This window comes from Coregonus lavaretus, assembly GCF_964263955.1.
Source record: "Coregonus lavaretus genome assembly, chromosome: 28".
Taxonomy (NCBI): Eukaryota; Metazoa; Chordata; class Actinopteri; order Salmoniformes; family Salmonidae; genus Coregonus; species Coregonus lavaretus.
Genome location: NC_140015.1, coordinates 30870985 through 30898835, shown reverse-complemented (window position 1 = coordinate 30898835; position 27851 = coordinate 30870985). Strand labels below are relative to the sequence as shown.

The window sequence follows — 27851 nt, the reverse complement described above, 5'->3', positions numbered from 1 at the left end:
GAAAAGAAAGGCATTTGCTGTATGCCTGAGGCTTGTGAATCTGTGTTGGGACTGTTTCTTCTGCTATATTTCCTTTCCCTTCCTCTCTTCTTAATCAATGGTGCTCATGTTGCATCTCATCCAGCTGATCCCTCACGTAGTCAATGTAGTTGTGAATCTCTGAGATGCGCTTGCGATTCCGCTTCACCTCTTCATCTTGTACCTGCATTGACAGGCGAATAAGTTACAAAACAACAACAAATTAAAACACCCCAAGGTTAGAACATTCTTCATGGTGGAAAACTGGAAACTGTCATACTGAGTGTTTGTGGCAATGCCTTGCCTTCCCCATAGAAATACAATCTATGTCATCCTATTTCCATGCATTACCCTGCCTACCAATTTCATCAGAGCGCTCATCCAGCTGTTGCTGCGCGTCACCAGTTCGTCCTCACGGTTGTCGATCTTCAGCAGGTGGGTGTCGTGGGAGGCTCTGACTGCATTGATCACTGTGTCCTTGTCTACAAACAGCTGCATGGGGGGACAAACAGACACTGTGTAACACAGAGGGCTGATGCAGGGTGAAGTTGCCCCTAGACACTGATCTTGGGTCAGTTTTGCATTCTCAACATAATGTTTAAGGTTAGGATTGGGGGTAGGAAAACTGATCTGAAATCTGTACCTAGGGGAAACTTCACCTAGGCGCCAGTTGGATCAAGATACTGCTGAGTGCCACTGGGGAAAGTGCTGCTGAGGTGCTACGGATCTTAATTTCTCACAGCAGGAAAATAATCCTGTAGCAACAGGAAATGTGAATTTTTATGTGGATTATAATTAATGGACATTTATTGTAGTGGTTGACATATTTTTTGTTAGGGAAAATCAAGTATGACATGTTAATGTGGAAATTACAAACTTTAGAAGCCTTTTTAAACCTTGAATACAATACAATTTGCATTTCCTGCTGGGCAGGAATATTCTCTGTGACAACAGACTGATCAAATTAAGATAGCAGATCTGTAGTTTCAATAACAGTGACAGTGGCAATGTTGTCAGAGATGTGAGGCAGTAAGAACAGAATACAGTTGGACAGTGTGCAGTGTGTCTGAGTGCAATATGGACGAGCATGTACACATACAATATCAAATCAAATCAAATTGTAATTGTCACATGCTTCGTAAACAACAGCGAATTGCTTCCCAACAATGCAGAATACAATAAATATAATTTGTATAATAATAATGGAAAAATAATTGTAACACAAGGAATAAATACACAATGAGCAATGATAGCTTGGTTATATACAGTGAGGGAAAAAAGTATTTGATCCCCTGCTGATTTTGTACGTTTGCCCACTGACAAATAAATGATCAGTCTATAATTTTAATGGTAGGTTTATTTGAACAGTGAGAGACAGAATAACAACAAAAAAATCCAGAAAAACGCATGTCAAAAATTTATAAATTGATTTGCATTTTAATGAGGGAAATAAGTATTTGACCCCCTCTCAATCAGAAAGATTTCTATAATAATAATAATATGCCATTTAGCAGACGCTTTTATCCAAAGCGATTTACAGTCATGCGTGCATAATTTTTGTTTGTGTATGGGTGGTCCCGGGGATCGAATCCACTACCTTGGCGTTACAAGCGCCGTGCTCTACCAGATGAGCTACAGAGGACCCCATTTCTGGCTCCCAGGTGTCTTTTATACAGGTAACGAGCTGAGATTAGGAGCACACTCTTAAAGGGAGTGCTCCTAATCTCAGTTTGTTACCTGTATAAAAGACACTTGTCCACAGAAGCAATCAATCAATCAGATTCCAAACTCTCCACCATGGCCAAGACCAAAGAGCTCTCCAAGGATGTCAGGGACAAGATTGTAGACCTACACAAGGCTGGAATGGGCTACAAGACCATCGCCAAGCAGCTTGGTGAGAAGGTGACAACAGTTGGTGCGATTATTCGCAAATGGAAGAAACACAAAAGACCTGTCAATCTCCCTTGGTCTGGGGCTCCATGCAAAATCTCACCTCGTGGAGTTGCAATGATCATGAGAACGGTGAGGAATCAGCCCAGAACTACACGGGAGGATCTTGTCAATGATCTCAAGGCAGCTGGGACCATAGTCACCAAGAAAACAATTGGTAACACACTACGACGTGAAGGACTGAAATCCTGCAGCGCCCGCAAGGTCCCCCTGCTCAAGAAAGCACATATACAGGCCCGTCTGAAGTTTGCCAATGAACATCTGAATGATTCAGAGGAGAACAGGGTGAAAGTGTTGTAGTCAGATGAGACCAAAATCGAGCTCTTTGGCATCAACTCAACTCGCCGTGTTTGGAGGAGGAAAAATGCTGCCTATGACCCCAAGAACACCATCCCCACCGTCAAACATGGAGGTGGAAACATTATGCTTTGGGGGTGTTTTTCTGCTAAGGGGACAGGACAACTTCACCGCATCAAAGGGACGATGGACGGGGCCATGTACCGTCAAATCTTGGGTGAGAACCTCCTTCCCTCAGCCAGGGCATTGAAAATGGGTCGTGGATGGGTATTCCAGCATGACAATGACCCAAAACACACGGCCAAGGAAACAAAGGAGTGGCTCAAGAAGTAGCACATTAAGGTCCTGGAGTGGCCTAGCCAGTCTCCAGACCTTAATCCCAAAATCTGTGGAGGGAGCTGAAGGTTCGAGTTGCCAAACGTCAGCCTCAAAACCTTAATGACTTGGAGAAGATCTGCAAAGAGGAGTGGGACAAAATCCCTCCTGAGATGTGTGAAAACCTGGTGGCCAACTACAAGAAACGTCTGACCTCTGTGATTGCCAACAAGGGTTTTGCCACCAAGTACTAAGTCATGTTTTGCAGAGGGGTCAAATACTTATTTCCCTCATTAAAATGCAAATCAATTTATAACATTTTTGATTTTTTGGTTGTTATTCTGTCTCTCACTGTTCAAATAAACCTACCATTAAAATTATAGACTGATCATGTCTTTGTCAGTGGGCAAACGTACAAAATCAGCAGGGGATCAAATACTTTTTTCCCTCACTGTACATAGGTACAAGTACCGTGTGGATGTGTAGAGGTACGAGGTCATTGAGGTAGATACACTACCAGTCAAAAGTTTGGACACACCTACTCATTCAAGGGTTAACATTGTAGAATAATAGTGAAATAACACATATGGAATCATGTAGTAACAAAAAAGTGTTAAACAAATCAAAATATATTTTATATTTGAGATTCTTCAAATAGCCACCCTTTGCCTTGATGGCAGCTTTGCACACTCTTGACATTCTCTCAACCAGCTTCATGAGGTAGTCACCTGGAATGCATTTCAATTAACAAGTGTGCCTTGTTAATGCGTTTGAGCCAATCAGTTGTGTTGTGACAAGGTAGGGGGGGTAGAAGATAGCCCTATTTGGTAAAAGACTAAGTCCATATTATGGCAAGAACAGCTCAAATAAGCAAAGAGAAACAACAGTCCATCATTACTTTAAGACATGAAGGTCAGTCAATACGGAACATTTCAAGAACATTGAAAGTTTCTTCAAGTGCAGTCGCAAAAACCATCAAGCGCTATGATGAAATTGGCTCTCATGAGGACCGCCACAGGAATGGAAGACCCAGAGTTACCTCTGCTGCAGAGGATAAGTTCATTAGAGTTACCAGCCTCAGAAATTGCAGCCCAAATAAATGCTTCACAGAGTTCAAGTAACAGACACATCTCAACATCAACTGTTCAGAGGAGACAGTGTGAATCAGGCCTTCATGGTTGAATTGCTGCAAAGAAACCACTACTAAAGGACACCAATAAGAAGAAGAGACTTGCTTGGGCCAAGAAACACGAGCAATGGACATTAGACCGGTGGAAATGTATCCTTTGGTCTGGAGTCCAAATTTGAGATTTTTGGTTCCAACCGCCGTGTCTTTGTGAGACGCGGTGTGGGTGAACGGATGATCTCCGCATGTGTATTTCCCACCGTAAAGCATGGAGGAGAAGGTGTTATGGTGTGGGGATGGTTTGCTGGTGACACTGTCTGTGATTTATTTAGAATTCAAGGCACACTTAACCAGCATGGCATTCAGGCCAAAGAGTTCAATCTTGGTTTCATCAAACCAGGGAATCTTGTTTCTCATGGTTTGAGAGTCCTTTAGGTGCCTTTTGGCAAACTACAAGCGAATGTCATGTGCCTTTTACTGAGGAGTGGCTTCCGTCTGACCACTCTACCATAAAGGCCTGATTGTTTTAGTGCTGCAGAAATGGTTGTCCTTCAGAGTGACCATCGGGTTCTTAGTCACCTCCCTGACCAAGGCCTTTCTCCCCCGATTGCTCAGTTTGGCCGGGCGGCCAGCTCTAGGAAGAGTCTTGGTGGTTCCAAACTTCTTCCATTTAAGAATGATGGAGGCCACTGTGTTCTTGGGGACCTTCAATCTGTTTCCCCCAGATCTGTGCCTCGTCACAATCCTGTCTTGGACCTCTACAGACAATTCCTTCGACCTCATGGCTTGGTCTTTGCTCTGACATGCACTGTCAACTGTGGGACCTTAAATAGACAGCTGTGTGCCTTTCCAAATCATATCCAATCAATTGAATTTACCACAGGTGGACTCCAATCAAGTTGAAGAAACATCTCAAGGATGATCAATGGAAACAGGATGCACCTGAGCTCAATTTCAAGGCTCATAGCAAAGGGTCTGAATACTTATTTAAATAAGGTATTTCTGTTTTTTATTTTGTATGAATCTGCAAATAATTCTAAAAACCTGTTTTCGCTTTGTCATTATGGGGTATTGTGTGTAGATTGATGAGGCAAAAAATATATTTAATCAATTTTAGAATAAGGCTGTAACGTAACAAAATGTGTAAAAAGTCAAGGTGTCTGAATACTTTCAGAATGCGGTGTACATAAACACTACATGACCAAGATATGTGGACACCTGCTCGTCAAACATCTCATTCCAAAATCCTGGGCATTAATATGGAGTTGGTCCCCCCTGTGCTGCTATAACAGCCTCCACTCTTCTGGGAAGGCTTTCCACTAGATGTTGGAACACTGCTGTGGGGACTTGCTTCCATTCTGCCACAATAGCATTAGTGAGGTCGGGCACCGATTTTGGGCGATTAGGCCTGGCTCGCAGTCAGTGTTCCAATTCATCCCAAAGGTGTTCGATGGGGTTGAGGTCAGGGCTCTGTGCAGGCCAGTCAAGTTTTTCCACACCGATCTCAACAAACCATTTCTGTATGGACCTCGCTTTGTGCACGGGGCATTGTCATGCTGAAACAGGAAAGGGCCTTCCCCAAACTGTTGCCACAAAGTTGGAAGCACAGAATCCTCTAGAATGTCATTGTATTCTGTAGCGTTAAGATTTCCCTTCACTGGAACTAAGTGGCCTAGCCCGAACCATGAAAAACTCTAGCAGGGCAAAAATTTGACAAACTGACTTGTTGGAAAGGTGGCTTCCTATGACGGTGCCACGTTGAAAGTCACTGAGCTCTTCAGTAAGGCCATTCTACTGCCAGTGTTTGTCTATGGAGATTGCATGGCTGTGTGCTCGATTTTATACACCTGTCTGCTATGGGTGTGGCTGAAATAGACGAATCCACTAATTTGAAGGGGTGTCCACATCCTTTTGTATATATAGTGTAGGTAGGGGTAAAGTGACTAGGCAACAGGATAGATAATAGACAGTAGCAGCAGCGTATATGTGAGTGAGTGTGTGTGTGTATGTGTTGGAGTGTCAGTGTCAGTGTAATGTAAGTATGTGTGAGTGTGTGGGTAGAGTCCAGTGTGTGTGCATAGAGTCAAAAATAGTTAGTGCAAAAAGGGTCAATGCAGATAGTCCGGGTAGCTATTTAGTTAACTCTTTAGCAGTCTTATGGCTTGGGGATAGAAGCTGTTCAGGAGCCTTTTGATCCCAGATCCGGTACTGTTTGCCGTGAGGTAGCAGAGAGAAGAGTCTATGACTTGGGTTGCTGGAGTCTGACAATTTTTGTCAATTTTTGTGGAGAAAAGAGACAGGGTTGAGAGAGGGGTAGGGAAACACTATTTAGGCTGCGTCTCAAATAGCACCCTATTCCCTATTTAGTATACTACTTTTTACCAGGGCCTATAGGATTTGCTGTAGGCACAGGGACTTTCTGACTCTGACACTGCCATTCGGACATCATCAGGCATATCCTCCTCCAGCTCATTCTTGGCCACTCGCTCCAGGGTTGTCACGGCGATTTCCAGTAGCTTCTCGTGGTGGTGGTTCTCTAAGTCTCGGCACTGGGCGAATGTGGGTCTGTGTCAAGGACACTTTGTCTGGGGCTGTATACTGTATATCAAGCGTCTCAGAGTAGGAGTGCTGATCTAGGATCAGGTCCTCCCTGTCCATGTAATCTTATTAATTGCGATCTAAAAGGCTAAACTGATCCTAAATCAGCAAATCAGCACTCTTACTCTGAGATGCTTGATACATACAGACCCCTGATTTTTATAACTGCATCAGTGCACTGTAACACCATTATAATACACATGCAACTTGCAGTTATATTGAAATACATGAGGTAGTAAAGGATATATTCCTTGAGTCCGGCAACCATGTCTGAAATGTTCCTCTCAAAATATTTGATTATATCCTATGGAAAAAAAAGGAGAATAGTTATTATGAATAACATATCTCAAATCGAAATGTGTGTTTTGATATCAAACGGAAAAGAAAAAATATGTTAATCTAATGCCTGTATTTACTCTACTGTTCTTTGCAGCTGGACCTAGTGTCTGACAGCACACAGACTATACAAGCTATCATATAGGTTTGTTGTGCCTAAACATTCTATACACTTGAATTAATTAACCACTTCAAACATTCCTCTATGAATGAGATAGTTTCCATAGGAACTCTTGCACGTGTACTATAATATACATCAGCCGCACACACACACACACACACACACACACACACACACACACACACACACACACACACACACACACACACACACACACACACACACACACACACACACACACACACACACACACACACACACACACACAGTCGGGAAAAATGTATTTGCTCAAGGTGTGGAAAATGCTGTACCCAAAGATAAGGAGAACGACTTCTACATTTATATTTAAAGGTTTAATAGACAAACAATAAACAGACATATGCATATGGGGAGACAGACACATTCCTCTAAGACGTTTGTAGCAATCTGCTAACCCCCTCAAGGGCAGGCAGGCAGGCACGCATAAATACTCTTGCTTATCTGTTCGTTCTTCAAGTGTTCTGGGCCCCTGGTCACAACATTAATCAAGGTTATCGAGACCACTTGGGTCAGAGTGAGCTCTATATTAGATGTCTCTATCATTTGAAACTCCAGATGGCTGAATTTACAGCCATTGGCACTTGGCCTCAGGGAGGTCACCTAGAGGTCACCTAGGTTACCAGGTACTGCTTTATGATGACTCCTAACTACAGGTCTTCACGGACCGAAAAAGGTTGGACCTGTTCCGAAATTAACCTGGGGCTTTCCCACCCAGACCCGATATGCATACATTTATTTTTAAAATACAGAGACCCATTCCGAACGGACCTGAGGAGAACTAGACCCATTCCGTATAGACCTGGTTCAGATCCACACCCGGTCCAATCGACACAGAGTGAGGGAAGCAGCAGAAAAGTCATTTTTTAAGCTACTTTATTAACCGGAGCAGATAAAGCGTGAGAGGAGGGAGAGAAAGGTGCCGCTCTAGCAGGCGGTGGAGGGTCCGTACTGTGAGGGAGTGACACAGGGATGAGAGACAGCAAACAACCAACTAGCCGACATGCACTATAGTAGACTAATAGCTGCTAATAGCTAGGTTATTTATCATCCAATATGATTACGTAGTACCTGTCTTGACTGCATCGAACCGGGAGAAGCTAGCTAATTAAGCTAGCTTAAGTTAATTGAGGAAGCAGTGCATGCGCTTTCTCATCGTAACAACAACTCCATTCAGAATATTAAGTAGCAGCCTACCTGTTGGCTCTTGGTCATTGTAGCCTATCCTTCTCCTTTAACTTTTAATTCCGTCATTTTAATTCCATTGATTAGATATCTCCTAACTTTTGCCACACACAGAGGCTATATGACTGTAACCTATTGCCGCTTTGATGACTTATGACTGATCAACAACAACAACAAGCTACACGCACCACCCTTGAAAAGCAGCAGCATAAATTATACAATTTTTCTCTCTCTCTACTGCAGCAGTCGCGTTCGGCTCTGTACGGGTCATTCTGGACAAGTCAGTTAAAATGACACAGACCTGAGACTCGTGACAATCATATGAGATCCGACCCAGACCCGTGACATTAATTAGAATTCTGGATCTGGACCCGCTCTGATCCCAGATCAGGTATCTGGTATGGGTACAGGTGGATCCGTGAAAACCTCTACTCCTAACCTCTTGGAAGTCACAGTTCAGATTTAAAGGCAGGAATTTAGATCATAACAATACACACACAGACAGACAGACAGACAGACAGACAGACAGACAGACAGACACAGACACACACACACACCTCCAGCTGGTCGACCAGCTGTAGCTCCTGGGTCATGAGGCTGTCACAGAGCTGGTTGATCTCCTCCCTGCAGTGGTTCAGCTGGGCCTCCAGGAGACGTGTGTCTGTGGCCTGCTGCATCTCAAACATCACATGTGTGTGTGTGGCAACGTGGAGATACACAACATTTATGTATGATTTGCATGATGTTTTTGTTATTTGTATGATTTTTGTAAGATTTATGTACAGTGGATTTGATACGATAAAAATAGCACCGTTTTTGTTAAACTGTTGCTATCGTGTTTTTATTATAGCAGTTTGTTATACCATTATCCAGAGCCATATACTTAGAAAGTTGGGCCAATTTTTTGAATTTTGAATATTGTTCTTATTATAGACATTCAGTTACATAGCATTATTTAAATATTCCCCATGTAATATTAATGGGGCGCTAACATGGCTGCCATAGAATTTTAACGTTTTATGTAAATGCATCCCAATGCTCATTCTAGATATTATATTCCCCATGTAATGTTAATGGAGCACTAACATGGCTGCCATAGAATGCAAATGCATCATAATGCAGAAACCTCAATGGCCTAACTTTCTAAATAAAATGGCTGTGACATTTTTACATTTACATTTTAGTAATTTAGCAGACGCTCTTATCCAGAGCGACTTACAGTTAGTGAGTGCATACATTTTTCATACATTATCTATGTGTGGCCAAGAAGATATTCAGTGCAAATACATTAAATATGTAATATTTGTTCCAAAATAATTCATATTAAATGTATTTTGACACTTACAGTATATCCCTCCATAGAGATGGGGCAGATAGGAGTCAGTTGAATTCCATGGGCCATATTCATATTTAGCCTCTGTTGAAGACCATTGTCCAGCCCAAGAACTACATGTACTTTTGTTTTTGTTTTGTTTTTTAGCATCTTTAAGATAATCTGTATAATGAAAAGCGCTAAATAAATTAAATATATTATTATTATTAATAAAGCATCTCAGAGTAGGAGTGCTAATTTGGGATTTTTTAATTATCTTTTAGATAATGAAAAAGGTTACATGGGCAGGGAAGAGCTGTAATTAATTGGGGGAAAATCAAACAGTTTCCAATTAGACTTGCCAATTGGTCTACTCATTAAGATTTGTAGATCTGTCAGTCTGCGCTGAATTGAAGCTCTCAAACGTGACCATTTCACTGTCAGTGCAAGTGAAAGCCGGTTTTGACTAGATGGGATGCCGCTAATATCAGAAGTAACTTTTCGTAGCAGGTTAGGAGAATTTACGCAGCAGGTTAGGATAATTAACGTAGCAGGTTAGGAGAATTAGGTTAAGGTTAGGAAAAGCGTTAGGGTTAGCTAAAATGCTCAAATTCTTCCCCTGACGCGAATCGGATATGTACGTTTTGACATCTGACATTAGCGGCATCCCTTCTTTGCATGACCGTAAAAGCTACAGTCCCATGACTCACCTGTCTCCTGGCTTTCTCGAAGTCTGCAGTGATCTGTGCTGCTCTCTGCTGGTTGTCGTCCACGGCTTCTCTGGAACAGTCAAAGAACGACTTGACCTCGTCTTCCCTCCGGCCGCGCTGTGCCAAGCCAATCTTAAACACCTGCACACACAGCGCCACCAGCTGGCTCTTGTATGTAGGAACAGAGTCAAGGAAGGAGCCTTCGATGCAATAGTAGAATATTTTCCCCCCAGTTTTTCTCTCCGTTAAATCACTATCTTACAACAAGATATATAATTACAGAGGGGGAAAAAAGTATTTAGTCAGCCACCAATTGTGCAACTTCTCCCACTTAAAAAGATGAGAGAGGCCTTTAATTTTCATCATAGGTACACGTCAACTATGACAGACAAAATGAGGAAAAAAATCCAGATAATCACATTGTAGGATTTTTAATGAATTTATTTGCAAATTATGGTGGAAAATAAGTATTTGGTCAATAACAAAAGTTTCTCAATACTTTGTTATATACCCTTTGTTGGCAATGACACAGGTCAAACATTTTCTGTAAGTCTTCACAAGGTTTTCACACACTGTTGCTGGTATTTTGGCCCATTCCTCCATGCAGATCTCCTCTAGAGCATTGATGTTTTGGGGCTGTCGCTGGGCAACACAGACTTTCAACTACCTCCAAAGATTTTCTATGGGGTTGAGATCTGGAGACTGGCTAGGCCACTCCAGGACCTTGAAATGCTTCTTACGAAGCCACTCCTTCGTTGCCTGGGCGGTGTGTTTGGGATCATTGTCATGCTGAAAGACCCAGCCACGTTTCATCTTCAATGCCCTTGCTGATGGAAGGAGGTTTTCACTCAAAATCTCACGATACATGGCCCCATTCATTATTTCCTTTACACGGATCAGTCGTCCTGGTCCCTTTGCAGAAAAACAGCCCCAAAGCATGATGTTTCCACCCCCATGCTTCACAGTAGGTATGGTGTTCTTTGGATGCAACTCAGCATTCTTTGTCCTCCAAACACGACGAGTTGAGTTTTTACCAAAAAGTTCTATTTTGGTTTCATCTGACCATATGACATTCTCCCAATCCTCTTCTGGATCATCCAAATGCACTCTAGTAAACTTCAGACGGGCCTGGACATGTACTGGCTTAAGCAGGGGGACACGTCTGGCACTGCAGGATTTGAATCCCTGGCGCGTAGTGTGTTACTGATGGTAGGCTTTGTTACTTTGGTCCCAGCTCTCTGCAGGTCATTCACTAGGTCCCCCCGTGTGGTTCTGGGATTTTTGCTCACCATTCTTGTGATCATTTTGACCCCACGGGGTGAGATCTTGCGTGGAGCCCCAGATTGAGGGAGATTATCAGTGGTCTTGTATGTCTTCCATTTCCTAATAATTGCTCCCACAGTTGATTTCTTCAAACCAAGCTGCTTACCTATTGCAGATTCAGTCTTCCCAGCCTGGTGCAGGTCTACAATTTTGTTTCTGTTGTCCTTTGACAGCTCTTTGGTCTTGGCCATAGTGGAGTTTGGAGTGTGACTGTTTGAGGTTGTGGACAGGTGTCTTTTATACTGATAACAAGTTCAAACAGGTGCCATTAATACAGGTAACGAGTGGAGGACAGAGGAGCCTCTTAAAGAAGAAGTTACAGGTCTGTGAGAGCCAGAAATCTTGCTTGTTTGTAGGTGGCCAAATACTTATTTTCCACCATAATTTGCAAATAAATTTATTAAAAATCCTACAATGTGATTTTCTGGATTTTTTTTTCTCATTTTGTCTGTCATAGTTGACGTGTACCTATGATGAAAATTACAGGCCTCTCTCATCTTTTTAAGTGGGAAAACATGCACAATTGGTGGCTGACTAAATACTTTTTTCCCCCACTGTATATTATTATTATTACTTTTAGCCATCCAATAAATCAAGAGCCAATTGTGGAAGGGAGAAGGCATGCTCCAAATAGACTGACACTGAGGGAACAGAGTATGGAGAAGGATATGTATCTAGTAGTACAGACACTCTGGGGAGGTAGGCCAGCTTGGCTGCCTCTGCATCATCTGCGTACCTGCTGTCAAACAGATATGGGCCATTCAAGAGCTCCACAAAGGCATCCTGTAGGTAGGGAAGCACACTTACACAAACACACACACACACACACACACACACACACACACACACACAACAGTAGGTGGCAGAATTGTCCAATGATTTCAAGCTCAACGCACACATGGATGTAGAATGTATACTTTGCTCTGAATGTATGTTTTTCGTAGGTTACCCTGTGCAACTGGAGCTCGTCCTCTTGCTCTTGCCTAATGTCCATCGTCCTTCTCTCTTGGGCCTCATTGTGGCGCATCTCCTCAATGGCATACTGGTATTTTCCAAACGCCTGCTCTCGCTACATAAGGAGATACTTAATGTTCAATGCCCGCCCGAATGGTTGGTAGAGTAAGAAAAAAGCAAGGTATTAATGTATTCACACAAGCTAATGGTATATCCAGTGCAGCGCTTGAAGAATCATTTATAAAATAGACCTTTGGAACAGTTTTCTTTAAATCTGTGGTTACAATATGGATGGGATGTGTAAAGGTATGGCAGTTCAGCAGTTTTGCGACCGCTTTTAGTGTGGCGCTTATTCAGTTGGCTGATTCCCAGGGGAAACGTTTGTAATCCATGACTAACCATTTTGTAATGCTCTCGTTTACATAAATGCTTTAATTCATCAGGACAGGAATGTCCCTGAGCCTAGGCATAAATCTCTTATTTTGTAAGACTTGTGTTTTGTAAGACTTATGGTATGTTGGTGTGGATACAACCTTGCCATCCCATTGGTTCTCCTGTACTTGTCGCTCTAGCGCCAGGGATGTGTTTCTAATGCTTTAATTCCCAAAGCCAACACCTCCTTTGGCCGCCATTCCTTCCAGTTCTCTGCTGCAAATGACTGGAACGAACTGCAAAAATCTCTGAAGCTGGAGACTCTTATCTCCCTCACTAACTTTAAGCATCAGTTGTCAGAGCAGCTTACCTATCACTGCACCTGTACACAGCCCATCTGTAATTAGCCCACCCAACAACCTCATCCCCATATTGTTATTTACATTGTTATTTATTTTGCTCATTTGCACCCCAGTATCTCTATTTGCACATAATCTTCTGCAAATCTATCACTCCAGTGTTAATACTAAATTGTAATTATTTTGCACTATGGCCTATTTATTGCCTTACCTCCATAACTTACTACATTTGCACACACTGTATATAGATTTTATATTGAGTTATTGACTGTACGTTCTGTTTATTCCATATGTAACTCTGTGTTGTTGTTTTTATCGCACTGCTTTGCTTTATCTTGGCCAGGTCGCAGTTGTAAATGAGAACTTGTTCTCAACTGGCTTACCTGGTTAAATAAAGGTTAAATAAAAAATAAAATAAATAAATAATAGCTACAGATCTAGGATCAGCTTCCCCTCCCCCAATCCTAACCTTAACCATTAGTGGGGGGATTGCAAGACTGACCCAAGATCAGTGTCTAGGGGCAATTTTCCTATTCCGTCACTCACTGTTTGTTCATCCAATAGTCTGAAGTCCAAGTAAACCAACTCTGGAAGATAGGCAGCAACAAAGATCTTGTAGTGGTCCTCTTTGCAGATGGGGTTTCCAGCTAGGTTGAGAGTGCGCAGGTTCTTGAACTTTCGGAGGTAGATCACCTGGGAATCAGAGGATCTGGTTGATTGCAATTCCTACAGTGTCCAGCAAACATACAATACCAGCCCATGCCATGAAAATAACATACACTACCAGTCAAAAGTTTGGACACACCCACTCATTCAAGGGTTTTTATTTTTTTAAACTATATTTTACATTGTAGAATAATAGGGAAGACATCAAAACTATGAAATAACACATGGAATCATGTAGTAACCAATAAAGTGTTAAACAAATCAAAATATATTTTATATTTGAGATTCTTCAAATAGCCACCCTTTGCCTTGATGACAGCTTCGCACACTCTTGGCATTCTCTCAACCAGCTTCACCTGGAATGCATTTCAATTAACAGGTGTGCCTTCTTAAAAGAACTTTTTTTGAATTTCTTTCCTTCTTAATACGTTTGAGCCAATCAGTTGTGTTGTGACAAGGTGGGGGGGGGGGGGGGGGGGGGGGGGGGTGTATACAGAAGATAGCCTTATTTGGTAAAAGACTGTCACGAGAATTTATATCTCTAATTAATCAAACTTAATGCTTTGAATAATTCCCAGAGGGTGTAAGGCTCTGGTTTAATCATGAATTAAACGAAGGTCCGCAACCAACAAGAATGATCTGTATGTTTTAATCATGGAGAGCTCTGGCGCCAAAAAACATACATACAGCTTTTATATCCCTTGACACACAAAGGCACTTTGCTCCGCTCACCTTTAAACAGCTTCTCAGTCCCCTTCACCCTGGAATGCTTTCTCAGCAGTTTCTAACTCCTCCCCCTCTGTTAGTGGGTTGACACTACATTATAACTCTAACACCGTTCACACATTTATACTGTATTTGGGGTGAAATCCTTTAGTCATTATTCTTAAAATACAAATTAATCTATCAATCCACCCCTTTGACTAAATGTTTTCACATTCAGGATAAATGTATTTACAAGCATGATTAATCTCAGAGATTACGTCAGAACTAATAAACATTTCATCCAATTGCGGTCTTTCAGGGTCAAAATCCTCGTCATCCACCAATCCTGAAGGATCGTTTTTCACATTCCCCTGGTCAGAGTCCGGAGTCGGTCCATCTCTCATCATTGTTGAGATACTGCATTTCACCAACGCCTTACTCACCAATCCTCGGACACAGGGAACAAGACAACAACCACATAATACAAGAATACCCATACAAACACTGACCGCCCTAAGATGGTGGCTGCTATGGTTTTCCATTTACCAAACATTTCATCAAACCACCCTATCCACGATGTACTAACTTCTGAGTTCTCAGCTCATTCTTCACTTAGTGCAGTTAATTCTGCAAGAGCTCTGGTGACTGTCCCATCCGGTGTGGTGTTGTTAGGGATAAAATGTGCAACAATGGCTTATCATTCTATAGACACCGCCCCTTTCTGCCTGATCTAGAGCCAACCTCTTTTACTAAGTCATGAGTGAGATGGCGGAAAATTGTTCAGAGATCCCTTTTACTGCATCCCTAGTCTGGCTAATAAATCGTTGTTGGTCGTAATAGATATAATTAATCCAATCCACAATTTTGTTTATTGTCACCCACCAAAAGAACGTGGTTGTAAACCCTTCCCCTAATTCTTTCATAGCTTGTTATCCATCCGATACCCCCCCTTGGTATCCCAATCGCATCCATCTAAATAGGACTATTCTCCTTTTTGTTAAAACTCCTCCTACGTCTGTTTAACCCTTTCCTTGGTTCCTGGTGACTAATTCTAACTAGCTGAACCAGTAGAACCAGGGCGCACGTATCTAGCCACCCTTTTGGTATTCTCTGCCTTATACTGTCTTTACTGGCACACGCCCACCACACATCGGTTACAGGGGCTGTAAGGTTCAGAATTCTCTCCTGTGCTTCTGAACTTAAGTCAATCACATCACTACTATCTCCAATTGATAATTGGTTATGTCTTTGTTTCTCTTTACCCCCCATCTGGATGTTCAGTCTCGCCCGGTCTCATATCCCCGTCCCCAAGTGTATTTAAACACTTGAGTCTAGGAACAATCCGCCGTGGGGGCCGAACACGAATATAATGGGATTTTATAATCCCAAATTGCTTATTGACATGTACCCCACCCGTTGGCTACGTCCCTAACCCTTATTTTGAATCCTACAGTCTGCCCTTCTCTGACTCCCATTTTGTAGGCCACTCGTCCTTGACGGTCAGTATGTCGGGTCACTTCTCTTCTCTTTTGCTTCTTAACAATGGTAAGGGCAAAGCGTAATTGGTGGTGGATCTTGACATTTCAAGACCATTGCCGAGACTATGATGCAGCTCAAGTTACCCCTATTCCCAAAACCTGCCAACCCTCTCCTGTCCTCAGTCTTTCTGCTTGATATTACCCCATACTCACACCCTGAGAACACACTACAGTGATGATAGGTCGGGGTAGGAGATCTTCGTTAACAGAGGTGATCCCCAGACCCTATTTGTGCAGTTCCTCTCTCTAACTCTGCGTGTGTTCAGTGGTGCTTGTATGTGTTCTTACCTTTTTGCAGTGGGTAACGTGGACCCAGGTTGCTCTTTCTGCTATTCTAATGGCAAAGGCAGTGACCAATATCACCTGATAGGGCCCTTCCCAACATGCCTGCTTCCAGTCTTTCTTCTTTAGGGACTGGATGCCGCTCACATCAGTATTTTCTTTCTAGACTGTATCTAAAAAAAGTTTTTTTTTTAAAGTATTTTGTCCTCTCCTTCATATATTATTTAATCCTACCACTAGCCTCTTCCCCCCTCTTGATACATGGTTCTGCTCATGTGTCAATATTGCCACCTACCTAAACAATCTGTGACACTCTGGCTCCACGGACCTTTATTCTTGAGCCAGGGGTGTTCATGTTCATTTGTTTTGGGTGTATTTCTATGTTGGGGTGTCTAGGTTGTGGTATTTCTATGTTGGGTGATTGTGCTTGTTTGTGTTCATTGACTCCCAATCGGAGGTAACGAGTGTCAGCTGTTCGGCTCGTTATCTCTGATTGGGAGCCATATTTAAGATGTAGGTTTTCTGTTGTTAGTTGTGGGTTATTGTTCCCTGTTCCAGTGTCTCAGTTTCTGTTGTTGTCTATATTGGACTTCACGCATTGTCTTGTTTGTTGTTTTTGTATTTACGTGCTTTACATATTAAAGTCATGTTCACTCGCAACGCTGCGCATTGGTCTCCTCCTTCAGACGATCGTGACAGAATAACCCACCACAACGAGACCAAGCAGCGTGGCCAGGAGCCAACGCCCTTTCCAAATCTAGCGGATATCCACTTCGACTGGGTCAAGCCGCGTGAGGAGGAGAGAAGTTGGACTTGGGAGGAGAGGATGGAGAGTCTGGAGAGTCTGGCGAGGAAGATAGATGCCTGGTCCACGGGGAGGAGAAACCCCCAGAAAATTTTTTGGGGGGGGCTCACGACGTCGGGGCAGAAGGTGTACGGCCCGGAGGAGTGCAAGAGGTTGGCAGATATGGCCGCCAGTACAAGGGGGCTACTGGGTGAAGCAGGGAAGGAAAGTGTTGAGGCACGGCATGAGGTACTGGGGTGTGTAACCAGTTCGGTCCGGCCCGTTCCTAGTCCCGAGGTGCAGCCAGTAGTGTGTGTTCCCCGTACGGTACGGCCTGTTCCGGCCCCTCGCACTAAGTGTACGGTGCGCGTCGCCAGCCCGGTTCAGCCTGTCCCTGCACCACGTAGGATGCCTACGGTGTGCGTCGTCAGCCCAGCCCGGCCTGTCCCTGCGCCACGTAGGATGCCTACGGTGTGCGTCGCCAGCCCAGCCCGGCCTGTTCCTGTGCCACGTAGGAAGCCTACGGTGCGCGTCAGACAGCCAGAGTCTGCCGTCTGCCCAACGGGGCCTGAACTGTCCGTCTGCCCAACGCCGTCTGAACGGCCCGTCTGCCCAACGGCGCCTGAACTGCCCGTCTGCCCAACGCCGTCTGAACTGTCCGTCTGCCAAGCGCCGCAGGAGCAGCCAGAGCCTTCCGCCAGACAGGATCAGCCAGAGCCTTCCGCCAGACAGGATCAGCCAGAGCCTTCCGCCAGACAGGATCAGCCAGAGCCTTCCGCCAGACAGGATCCGCCAGAGCCAGCCAGCCAGGATCCGCCATTTAGTCCGGTACTGTCCCTTAGCCCGGTGCTGCCCCTTAGTCCGGTGCTGCCCCTTAGTCCGGTGCCGCCCCTTAATCCAGTGGGGTTTAGTTGGGGGGTGGTCATGAGGAAGGGTAGACGAAAGCGGAGGTTGACTAAGGTGGAGTGGGGACCACGACCTGGGCCTGAGCCGCCACCAGGGACAGACGCCCACCCAGACCCTCCCCTAGACTGTTTGCTGGTGCGCCCGGAGGTCGCACCTTTAGGGGGGGGTAATGTGACACTCTGGCTCCACGGACCTTTATTCTTGAGCCAGGGGTGTTCATGTTCATTTGTTTTGGGTGTATTTCTATGTTGGGGTGTCTAGGTTGTGGTATTTCTATGTTGGGTGATTGTGCTTGTTTGTGTTCATTGACTCCCAATCGGAGGTAACGAGTGTCAGCTGTTCGGCTCGTTATCTCTGATTGGGAGCCATATTTAAGATGTAGGTTTTCTGTTGTTAGTTGTGGGTTATTGTTCCATGTTCCAGTGTCTCAGTTTCTGTTGTTGTCTATATTGGACTTCACGCATCGTCTTGTTTGTTGTTTTTGTATTTACGTGCTTTACATATTAAAGTCATGTTCACTCGCAACGCTGCGCATTGGTCTCCTCCTTCAGACGATCGTGACACAATCACTTACAGTGGGGGAAAAAAGTATTTAGTCAGCCACCAATTGTGCAAGTTCTCCCACTTAAAAAGATGAGAGAGGCCTGTAATTTTCATCATAGGTACATGTCAACTATGACAGACAAAATGAGAAGAAAAAAAATCCAGAAAATCACATTGTAGGATTTTTAATGAATTTATTTGCAAATGATGGTGGAAAATAAGTATTTGGTCAATAACAAAAGTTTCTCAATACTTTGTTATATACCCTTTGTTGGCAATGACACAGGTCAAACGTTTTCTGTAAGTCTTCACAAGGTTTTCACACACTGTTGCTGGTATTTTGGCCCATTCCTCCATGCAGATCTCCTCTAGAGCATTGATGTTTTGGGGCTGTCGCTGGGCAACACGGACTTTCAACTCCCTCCAAAGATTTTCTATGGGGTTGAGATCTGGAGACTGGCTAGGCCACTCCAGGACCTTGAAATGCTTCTTACGAAGCCACTCCTTCGTTGCCCGGGCGGTGTGTTTGGGATCATTGTCATGCTGAAAGACCCAGCCACGTTTCATCTTCAATGCCCTTGCTGATGGAAGGAGGTTTTCACTCAAAATCTCACGATACATGGCCCCATTCATTCTTTCCTTTACACGGATCAGTCGTCCTGGTCCCTTTGCAGAAAAACAGCCCCAAAGCATGATGTTTCCACCCCCATGCTTCACAAGTAGGTATGGTGTTCTTTGGGTGTCATTGTCTGTCATAGTTGACGTGTACCTATGATGAAAATTACAGGCCTCTCTCATCTTTTTAAGTGGGAGAACTTGCACAATTGGTGGCTGACTAAATACTTTTTTTCCCCACTGTAGGTAATATTGGTAATTTATCATCCAATTGCCATCCCTTATTTATTTTTGAGACGGTCCCTTGCTTCTTTATTGCTCCTCCCACTTCCTTTGTCTTTTATGGCGGCTAAATTCGACTTTCATTCAGTTCAGAATCAATAGTAATCCAATCAATCAATCTTGTAAAAACACTCATGTTTAGTTCAAACTCTGTTCTACCCCGGCTCTCCCGGGCTTGACCTGAAGACTGATGGTTGGACATGACAGGTCCATACTTCTTTCAAACCTAACACAAATCTTTCAAACCTAACACAAACCCCCCTTCATGCTGTAATCAATCAAGAAAATAGCAAAGGAGAGACAGGTTTTAGCCTGAACTCTGCTCAACCCTGGTGCCGCTCCCTTCACAATGTTTGAAGAGAGACAAAAGACAGCCATGGATTGAAGTAAGAGCAAGCACTTCGACCCTAGGTCACCTAAGTCTTCTGCCTAGCAACAAAGAATAAAAAAAACTCTATGTTCGTGATTAACCCAGTTATATCTAATAGCCCACTAAAAAGAAACTCCCTCATCACCATCTTTAAATCACGACCAATGTCATATATCCCTCTTTACTCTCTACCATTTGGGTAAAATCCCTGTTATATGTAGGAAAAGCTAAGACTGTTTGGGAAGTGAGTAACTTTTTTCTCTTCATAAATTGTTCTTCCTCCTCACAGTTCCAAATGATTTGACCATGGGCTTTCATTGCCTTCCCATAGATAAGATCACTTAATTTACCAGTATGCAGTACATAATGGAGTACCCAAGCTTTACAGCAGTCTATCATTCCCCAAAAGCTCATCATTCTTCATCTATTTCTGGACAGCTAGTCCCTATCTTAAATTATCCTATCCAGCTTCCTATTATTACTATCTTCCTGATCTTATTACTAAATCAATGAACTAGGCAATAGCTGTTTCGCATTACATTGTGCCTTCCTCTGATTACTGCAGCTCATTGCATTAATTTAGTTTCAAATACCAACTTGTTGTTTATTAAAACATAATAAAAATGAAATGTAAATGACAACATTTGATAACATCTCAACTAACTTCTATCCTGTAAAAGTAATCCAAGAGTAGTACAATTGACTAGCAACAGGTATCTTTCATTCAAGGAAAGCTCTCTCCCTCTTCTGTTATTTTAATGTTTCAAATCCTATTATTACCAAATTATAATCTTCTTCACACTGTCGTGTCGCGTCTGTTGTTGGTGGTTATTGCTGTCAACAAAGAGTCCGCTTAGGCTGCACCGTGATTAGAGGCTTTTATTAATATCACACTAAGATAAACAGTTTTTCTTTGTCCCTCAAGACTAGTCATAATCTTCATACACGACAACACTTTTCACAGCACTATAAATTACCCTCAATTTGATAAAATAAACCATCCCAAAGTCCTCCTCTCATGCCCCCAGAACCACCAGTGTGGATGACCAATCAACACCAGAAAGTCAAAACAGAGCCCAGAGGCCATTGAAATCACCCAACAAACCATTCCATCCCACAGCATAGTAAACACCAAGTCCTCATGACATTCACTCCCACAAGAAATCATGCACACTCCAAACTCAGTCAAAAACCGAAAAACTCCATAAAATTCACTGTGTGTGCTCCTTTAAGACCCATCACCTATGAACTGTTGAAAACCCCCTAAATTCAACATAACAACCCCCTTTATAAACATCATACTAGGTGTGTTGTTTTTTATTTGAAAAACCCAATTGAAAAACAACAATCAAAGATAGCCAGGCCCCACTTAATTTGGTAGCTCCCTTTTACGACCTAAATACTGCCTAACTTCACTACTGCTCCCCCTAGCCCTGGGCAACATTCCAATGAGATAAGCTAATCTCTTTCTCCTGGTTATACATTTTGTCAACCTTCAATTACCATCAGTAATCTAAAGATGGTAAGTACACACAAAACATGATACAGATATCCCCAGTCCTAACTCATCAATAATCGTTTGTATCAATCTAATTCCTCATAACTCATCTCACAATGATTATTGAACCCCTAAATCTGCTCCATGTGATCTCATCTCAAATGATCCATTATCAATTATTTTACCAACACCATAGGAAAATCTGTCTCCCCTTCTATTGTTCCTTTCGCCCCTGTAAATGTCATATTTCATTCATTAGCCAATACAATCACATACTCCGTGTAAGTAAGACATTATATTTTATCCCAGGCAACCCCTTAACATAATGCTATAGGAGACTTCCATCAATCCTGGAAGACACTATATAATACCACGTTTCATTAAGTTCACTACACCTTCTAATATAACCCTATAACCCCTTTCTATTAATTTAATCATTGCAACCTGTTGCATTGATGTTTTTAAAATATAAACCTATTGTTTAATAACTTCATACTTATAACCAATGTTTATTAAATCCATCATCCTAACAGTAAAAACGATATCCCATTGTTCACGTAACGAAACCAAATTATTGTTTTAGAATTCACCACTTATTTTCATACACCACTGGTGTTACCCAACCTATACAATAAAGTAATAACCATTAGACTTAGTCAAAGAAATGCTTTTCATTCAACTATTAAAACTTCTGCTCGATCTAGTCAAGCAAGTACAACTATTTTACCCGGGAACTAGAACCATAAATTATTTTCCTTTGTCCTCAACTGAAATAATTTCTACAGCTCTATCGCAATTTCAGTTCACTATTCAATTTCTTTAACTGTTCTCTCTGATTAGGCCCTAATTAATAAAACAAATACTTGCTATCGTTGATAAGCATACATTTAATTATTTTCCTATCATTTAAACTATGTACTGTCTCTCTCCCCTTCCTACCCTGCTCCTTCCTACAAAACGGGGGAGGCGCGGGGACCTGCCCTAATCATCTTCCTTCTTAGGAAATAATGTAATTCGTACTTGTAACATATTTTCATAGACCTTTCTAGAATACTTCTAAAGCTATCTAGTTCCTATCTAGCTTCCTGCCATCCAGGACCTCTATACCAGGCGGTGTCAGAGGAAGGCCCTCAAAATTGTCAAAGACTCCAGCCACCCTAGTCATAGACTGTTCTCTCTGCTACCGCACGGCAAGCGGTACCGGAGTGCCAAGTCTAGGTTCAAAAGACTTCTCAACAGCTTCTATCCCCAAGCCATAAGACTCCTAAACAGCTAATCATGGCTACCCGGACTATTTGCACCGCCCCCCCCCCCCCCACCCCATCTTTTTACGCTGCTGCTACTCTGTTAATTATTTATGCATAGTCACTTTAACTCTACCCACATGTACATATTACTTCAACTACCTCAACTAGCCGGTGCCCCCGCACATTGACTCTGCACCGGTACCCCCTGTATATATAGCCTCCCTACTGTTATTTTATTTTACTTCTGCTCTTTTTTTCTCAACACTTTTTTGTTTTATTCTACTTTTTTATAAAAAATAAATGCACTGTTGGTTAAGGGCTGTAAGTAAGCATTTCACTGTAATGTCTGCACCTGTTGTATTCGGCGCATGTGGCCAATACAATTTGATTTGATTTGATTTAGTTCAACTTTTCACATTTCTCAATCCACGTAGTAATCTAGGTCCATAGCCCCAATGCGAAAGCTTTACCCACTGTCCCTACCTGGGTTCGAACCAGGGACCCTCTACATACATCGCCAGTCACTCTACAACGATTCTTTCAAAGCAACTACTTTCAGTTCATAGAGCAAGTGACGTCACCAAATGAAAACCACACTAGCTCTCACCTCATTCAGCAACACAAAAACTCTCTCTCCCTACACCCATTCCCTATTGAATAAGTGAGTCTTTTTATTTAACCCCAACCACGCTACAAATCTTCCATTCAACATCACCAAACCAAATACTCAGTTGTATCCGGTTACCACCCATACCAGCCGTTGAATTCACTCATACATACAGATTTCACCTTATGCCATTGAAATGCCCAATAAACCATAATAGTTAAATGGAACCCTCTATTGGCTCTCCACTATATTATACATTACTTCTATAACCACATTAGTTATGGTCCGATTACCCATTAAACCTTATCACATAATCAAACAACGGCACAACCTTAAACTCATATGGGGCGGCAGGTAGCCCAGTAACCAAGAGCACCGTGCCAGCAACCGAGAGGTCGCCGGTTCCAATCACTGAGCCGACCAGGTGAAAAATCTGCCGATGTGCCCCCGAGCAAGGCACCCAACCCCAATTGCTCCTGCAAGTTGCTCTGGACAAGAGCGTCTGCTAAATGACCGCAAATGTAAATATTCTCACCCATGACGTACGTCTACGTTTGGGTGAGAAAGTTCATACGTATATGTTGTTAGAAATGTATAGGTACCTCTCAAATAATCGCTTCGTGGTGTTTTTAGCCAATTCTTAATCGACACAAATCACTTCTTCAAACATTTTACCCGTGGAACCAAAAAATAGACTGTCATTTCCCAGACACTGCCCTTTCCTTTATTTCTGCAGTCGCGATGGTTATGACCTGTTTTGTTACAGTATTTACACGGGGCCTTACACTCTCTGGCCAAATGACCCTCCTTGTTACAGTTAAAGCACTTCCTCTTACCTCCTCCCCTATTCTGCCTCCCTGATTTATTATAGCTATCTAATTTAGTCTTTCCTGACTCTCCAAAAGCCATACTATCGCTGTGTCTAGCCCCTCCCCTCGCTGTTTCTTCAAATCCGTTCCGCAATTTACATGCATCTACCTAATCATATTTATTTCCCATGGTAGAAAAATAAGAAATCCCCCCGTTTAGTAATAATTCAATCCAGAATTATTTTCCTTGGGACTTATTATCTGGTGCGACTCTTGAGCCAATGTTTATGATCTGCTTTTGTAATTAACCATTTAAATTATCCAACCCGTAACCCAGAGTTTTTTTAAACCCCAGTTTCATGAAAGGGATGGGACAACCATTTTTTTTCTCACGCGACCTATTTTAGTCCCTTCCTTGAAACAATTATCACGTATTTCGATGGATCATTAGGTCTCACACGTATACAACCTTATACGATTTTTTGCTAACACTATCCGTAACCTAGAGGTCGTAACTGCTCCAGTTTCATGAAATACACAGAGTTAGAGCAAATCCCCAGTTGTTTATGACTCTTGACTTGTTTAATGTATCTATCTCACACGCTGATAATTATCTCCCTTCCTGTTTATATTGTAAAGACTGTATCTCGTACAATCTCAATATTAACTAGTTTATTTTGGTAATGGCCATTTACCTAGAGTCATTTTCGGACCCTCCTTCCTTCCTTTTAATTATCCTATGAGATTTTGGTAACTATTATCTGCCCTTCACAAGAATTACTATTCTCATACAAGTTCAAATAATTACACCAAAATCCATGAATAAAAATGACTGACCTCCTCCTTGAAGTTGGGATTTAAATGCTTTTCCAGATCTCGTCAACGTCTTTATCGTTCATAAGATTCATCACCGGCCTGTTTATAACCTTAACGTCGAAGGCCAGGTCTATTCTATACGGATGCTATCATCCGCCCGTGCACGGTTTTCGGTGTCCTCAGAACGATAAAGACGTATTTTGAGCTCCGCTCGAAGGACCATTTGTCACGAGAATTTCTATCTCTAATTAATCAAACTTAATCCTTTGAATAATTCCCAGAGAGTGTAAGGCTCTGGTTTAATCATGAATTAAACTGAGGTCCGCAACCAACAAGAATGATCTGTATGTTTTAATCATGGAGAGCTCTGGCGCCAAAAAACATACATACAGCTTTTATATCCCTTGACACACAAAGGCACTTTGCTCCGCCCACCTTTAAACAGCTTCTCAGTCCCCTTCACCCTGGAATGCTTTCTCAGCAGTTTCTAACTCCACCCCCTCTGTTAGTGGGTTGACACTACATTATAACTCTAACACCGTTCACACATTTATACTGTATTTGGGGTGAAATCCTTTAGTCATTATTCTTAAAATACAAATTAATCTATCAAAGACCAAGTCCATATTATGGCAAGAACAGCTCAAATAAGCAAAGAGAAATGACAGTCCATCATTACTTTAAGACATGAAGGTCAGTCAATACGGAACATTTCAAGAACTTTGAAAGTTTCTTCAAGTGCAGTCGCAAAAAACATCAAGTGCTATGATGAAACTGCCACAGGAATGGTAGACCCAGAGTAACCTCTGCTGCAGAGGATAAGTTCATCATTAGAGTTACCAGCCTCAGAAATTGCAGCCCAAATAAATGCTTCACAGAGTTCAAGTCACAGACACATCTCAACATCAACTGTTCAGAGGGGACTGTGTGAATCAGGCCTTCATGGTCAAATTGCTGCAAAGAAACCACTACTAAAGGACACCAATAAGAAGAAGCGACCTGCTTGGGCCAAGAAACACGAGCAATGGACATTAGACTGGTGGAAATGTGTCCGCCGTGTCTTTGTGAGACGCGGTGTGTGTGAACGGATGATCTCCGCATGTGTAGTTCCCACCGTAAAGCATGGAGGAGGAGGGGTTATGGTGTGGGGGTGCTTTGCTGGTGACACTGTCTGTGATTTATTTAGAATTCAAGGCACACTTAACCAGCATGGCTACCACAGCATTCTGCAGCGATACGCCATCCTATCTGGTTTGGACTTAGTGGGACTATCATTTGTTTTTCAACAGGACAATGACCCAACACACCTCCAGGCTGTGTAAGGGCTATTTGACCAAAAAGGAGAGTGATGGAGTGCTGCATCAGATGACCTGGCCAGGTGAAGCTGGTTGAGAGAATGCAAAGCTGTCATCAAGGCAAAGGTTGGCTATTTGAAGAATCTCAAATATAAAATATATTTAGATTTGTTTAACACTTTTTTGGTTACTACATGATTCCATATGTGTTATTTAATAGTTTTGATATATTCACTATTATTCTACAATGTAGAAAATAGTAAAAATAAAGAAAAACCCTTGAATGAGTAGGTGTCTCCAAACTTTTGACTGGTACTGTATATTTTGGCACTAATATACTACAGTATACAATTTGAGAGTTTACATTCAGAATTTGAAACATAAACAATAAATGTTTGAGAGTTACTCAATTTTTCCAACTGAGCCAGGAAGTTGTTCCCAATAGAGAGAACGTGTAGGTTTAGGAGTGTGTCCATGTTCTCAATGACAGAGATTCTGTTGTTGTACAGACTCAAGTCTTCCAGCTTCACCAGAGAATCCAACCCCTCGATCCCCTCAATGTTATTGAAGGACAAATCTAGAGGAGAAGAGGAGAGAGAGAGAGAGAGAGAGAGAGAGAGAGAGAGAGAGAGAGAGAGAGAGAGAGAGAGAGAGAGAGAGAGAGAGAGAGAGAGAGAGAGAGAGAGAGAGAGAGAGAGAGAGAGAGAGAGAGAGAGAGAGAGAGAGAGAGAGAAAAGAGAATATTGATCATTAGGCCATAGTTGCCTTGTATCAGTGAAGGGCTTGTCTTTTAGTGAAAAACAATATAGTCATCTTGATCTAGCTATATACAGTTTAACACATACATTCATTATATTTACTGTATGTGGAACATATTCAGGGACTGTGAGAGACGCCTTTCATACCTAGTCACTTCAGATTAGTGAGGCGCACCAGTCCTTCAATCTTCTCAATGATGTTATTGTCCAGTTGTAGCTTGGTCAGAGACGTGAACTGCCACAGGATGTCTATGGACAGAAATGTCAAATAATATGGACAAAGTAAGGAATAAAATCTATTTCTACTGCAACTATTGCCCTTCTCTCTGTGGACAACGGACATGACATGCCTGCACCAAAAAGTATGCAGATGATTGAAGAACATCAACATCTGTCAAATGTCTTACTCCTGTAGTCTAGGCGCAATTGGCAGACTTCATCATACTGGATGCCCTCCTCCTTGGCAATCCGCCCAGCCTGGTCTTGAGGGCCTTGCTCCTCCACTGCCTTCTGCAGCAGCTCCTCATCCACCAAACTGGGCTCCGCGGTATCATATAGCCTCCTCATCCTGCTAATGTCTCTGGATCCCCTGACTCTCTACCCTGGACTGTTACTGTGGAGAGAAGGGCAGGTCAATATCAAATGCTGCATTCAATGCCACTGTCTGACGGTGGTTGTAGGTTTAAACAAAGGTTATTCTGATTGATAAACAGGGAGTCTCAGTGTCATCACAATCCTGCCAGGTAGCTTTGTAGAGTTGAGTGGCTGTTTTGCAATAACAAATAAACACAAACTGTATCTAATGCATTTATGCATTTATGTTAGGTTAACTCGCTAACGTTAGCTACAGTAGCTAGCTATGGCTCTTGTAAACAAAAGTTTATGTAGCTACAGTACCTAGCCAGCTAGCACTTCTTCAGCAGCAGCACAACAACTAAGCCAGAGCTGAGTGACCTAATTTCTGCTAAATGAAAAAGGTATCAGATTGCTTTCTCTCACAAGCTGCTGTTTTGAGAGACCACAAGAAAACCAAACAACAAAGTAATTTGAAAATAAATGTATGTTATCAGCCTTGTACTTTTCAAACCCACGTCTGCTGCTCGAATATGTATACTGTT

General features: G+C 42.5%; 1 pseudogene across 1 annotated transcript; it reads right to left on the bottom strand.

Moving 5' to 3' along the window:
• Positions 1–94: 94 nt before the first annotated feature.
• Positions 95–27688, bottom strand: LOC311103398 (dynein regulatory complex subunit 3-like; annotated as a pseudogene). Its single transcript has 13 exons — positions 27631–27688; positions 27141–27346; positions 26881–26982; positions 26386–26552; positions 13559–13705; positions 12277–12396; positions 11970–12110; positions 9990–10166; positions 8540–8653; positions 6532–6608; positions 6142–6271; positions 379–510; positions 95–202 (listed from the first exon to the last, which is right to left on the bottom strand). The product of its transcript is annotated as a dynein regulatory complex subunit 3-like (transcript).
• Positions 27689–27851: the final 163 nt, after the last annotated feature.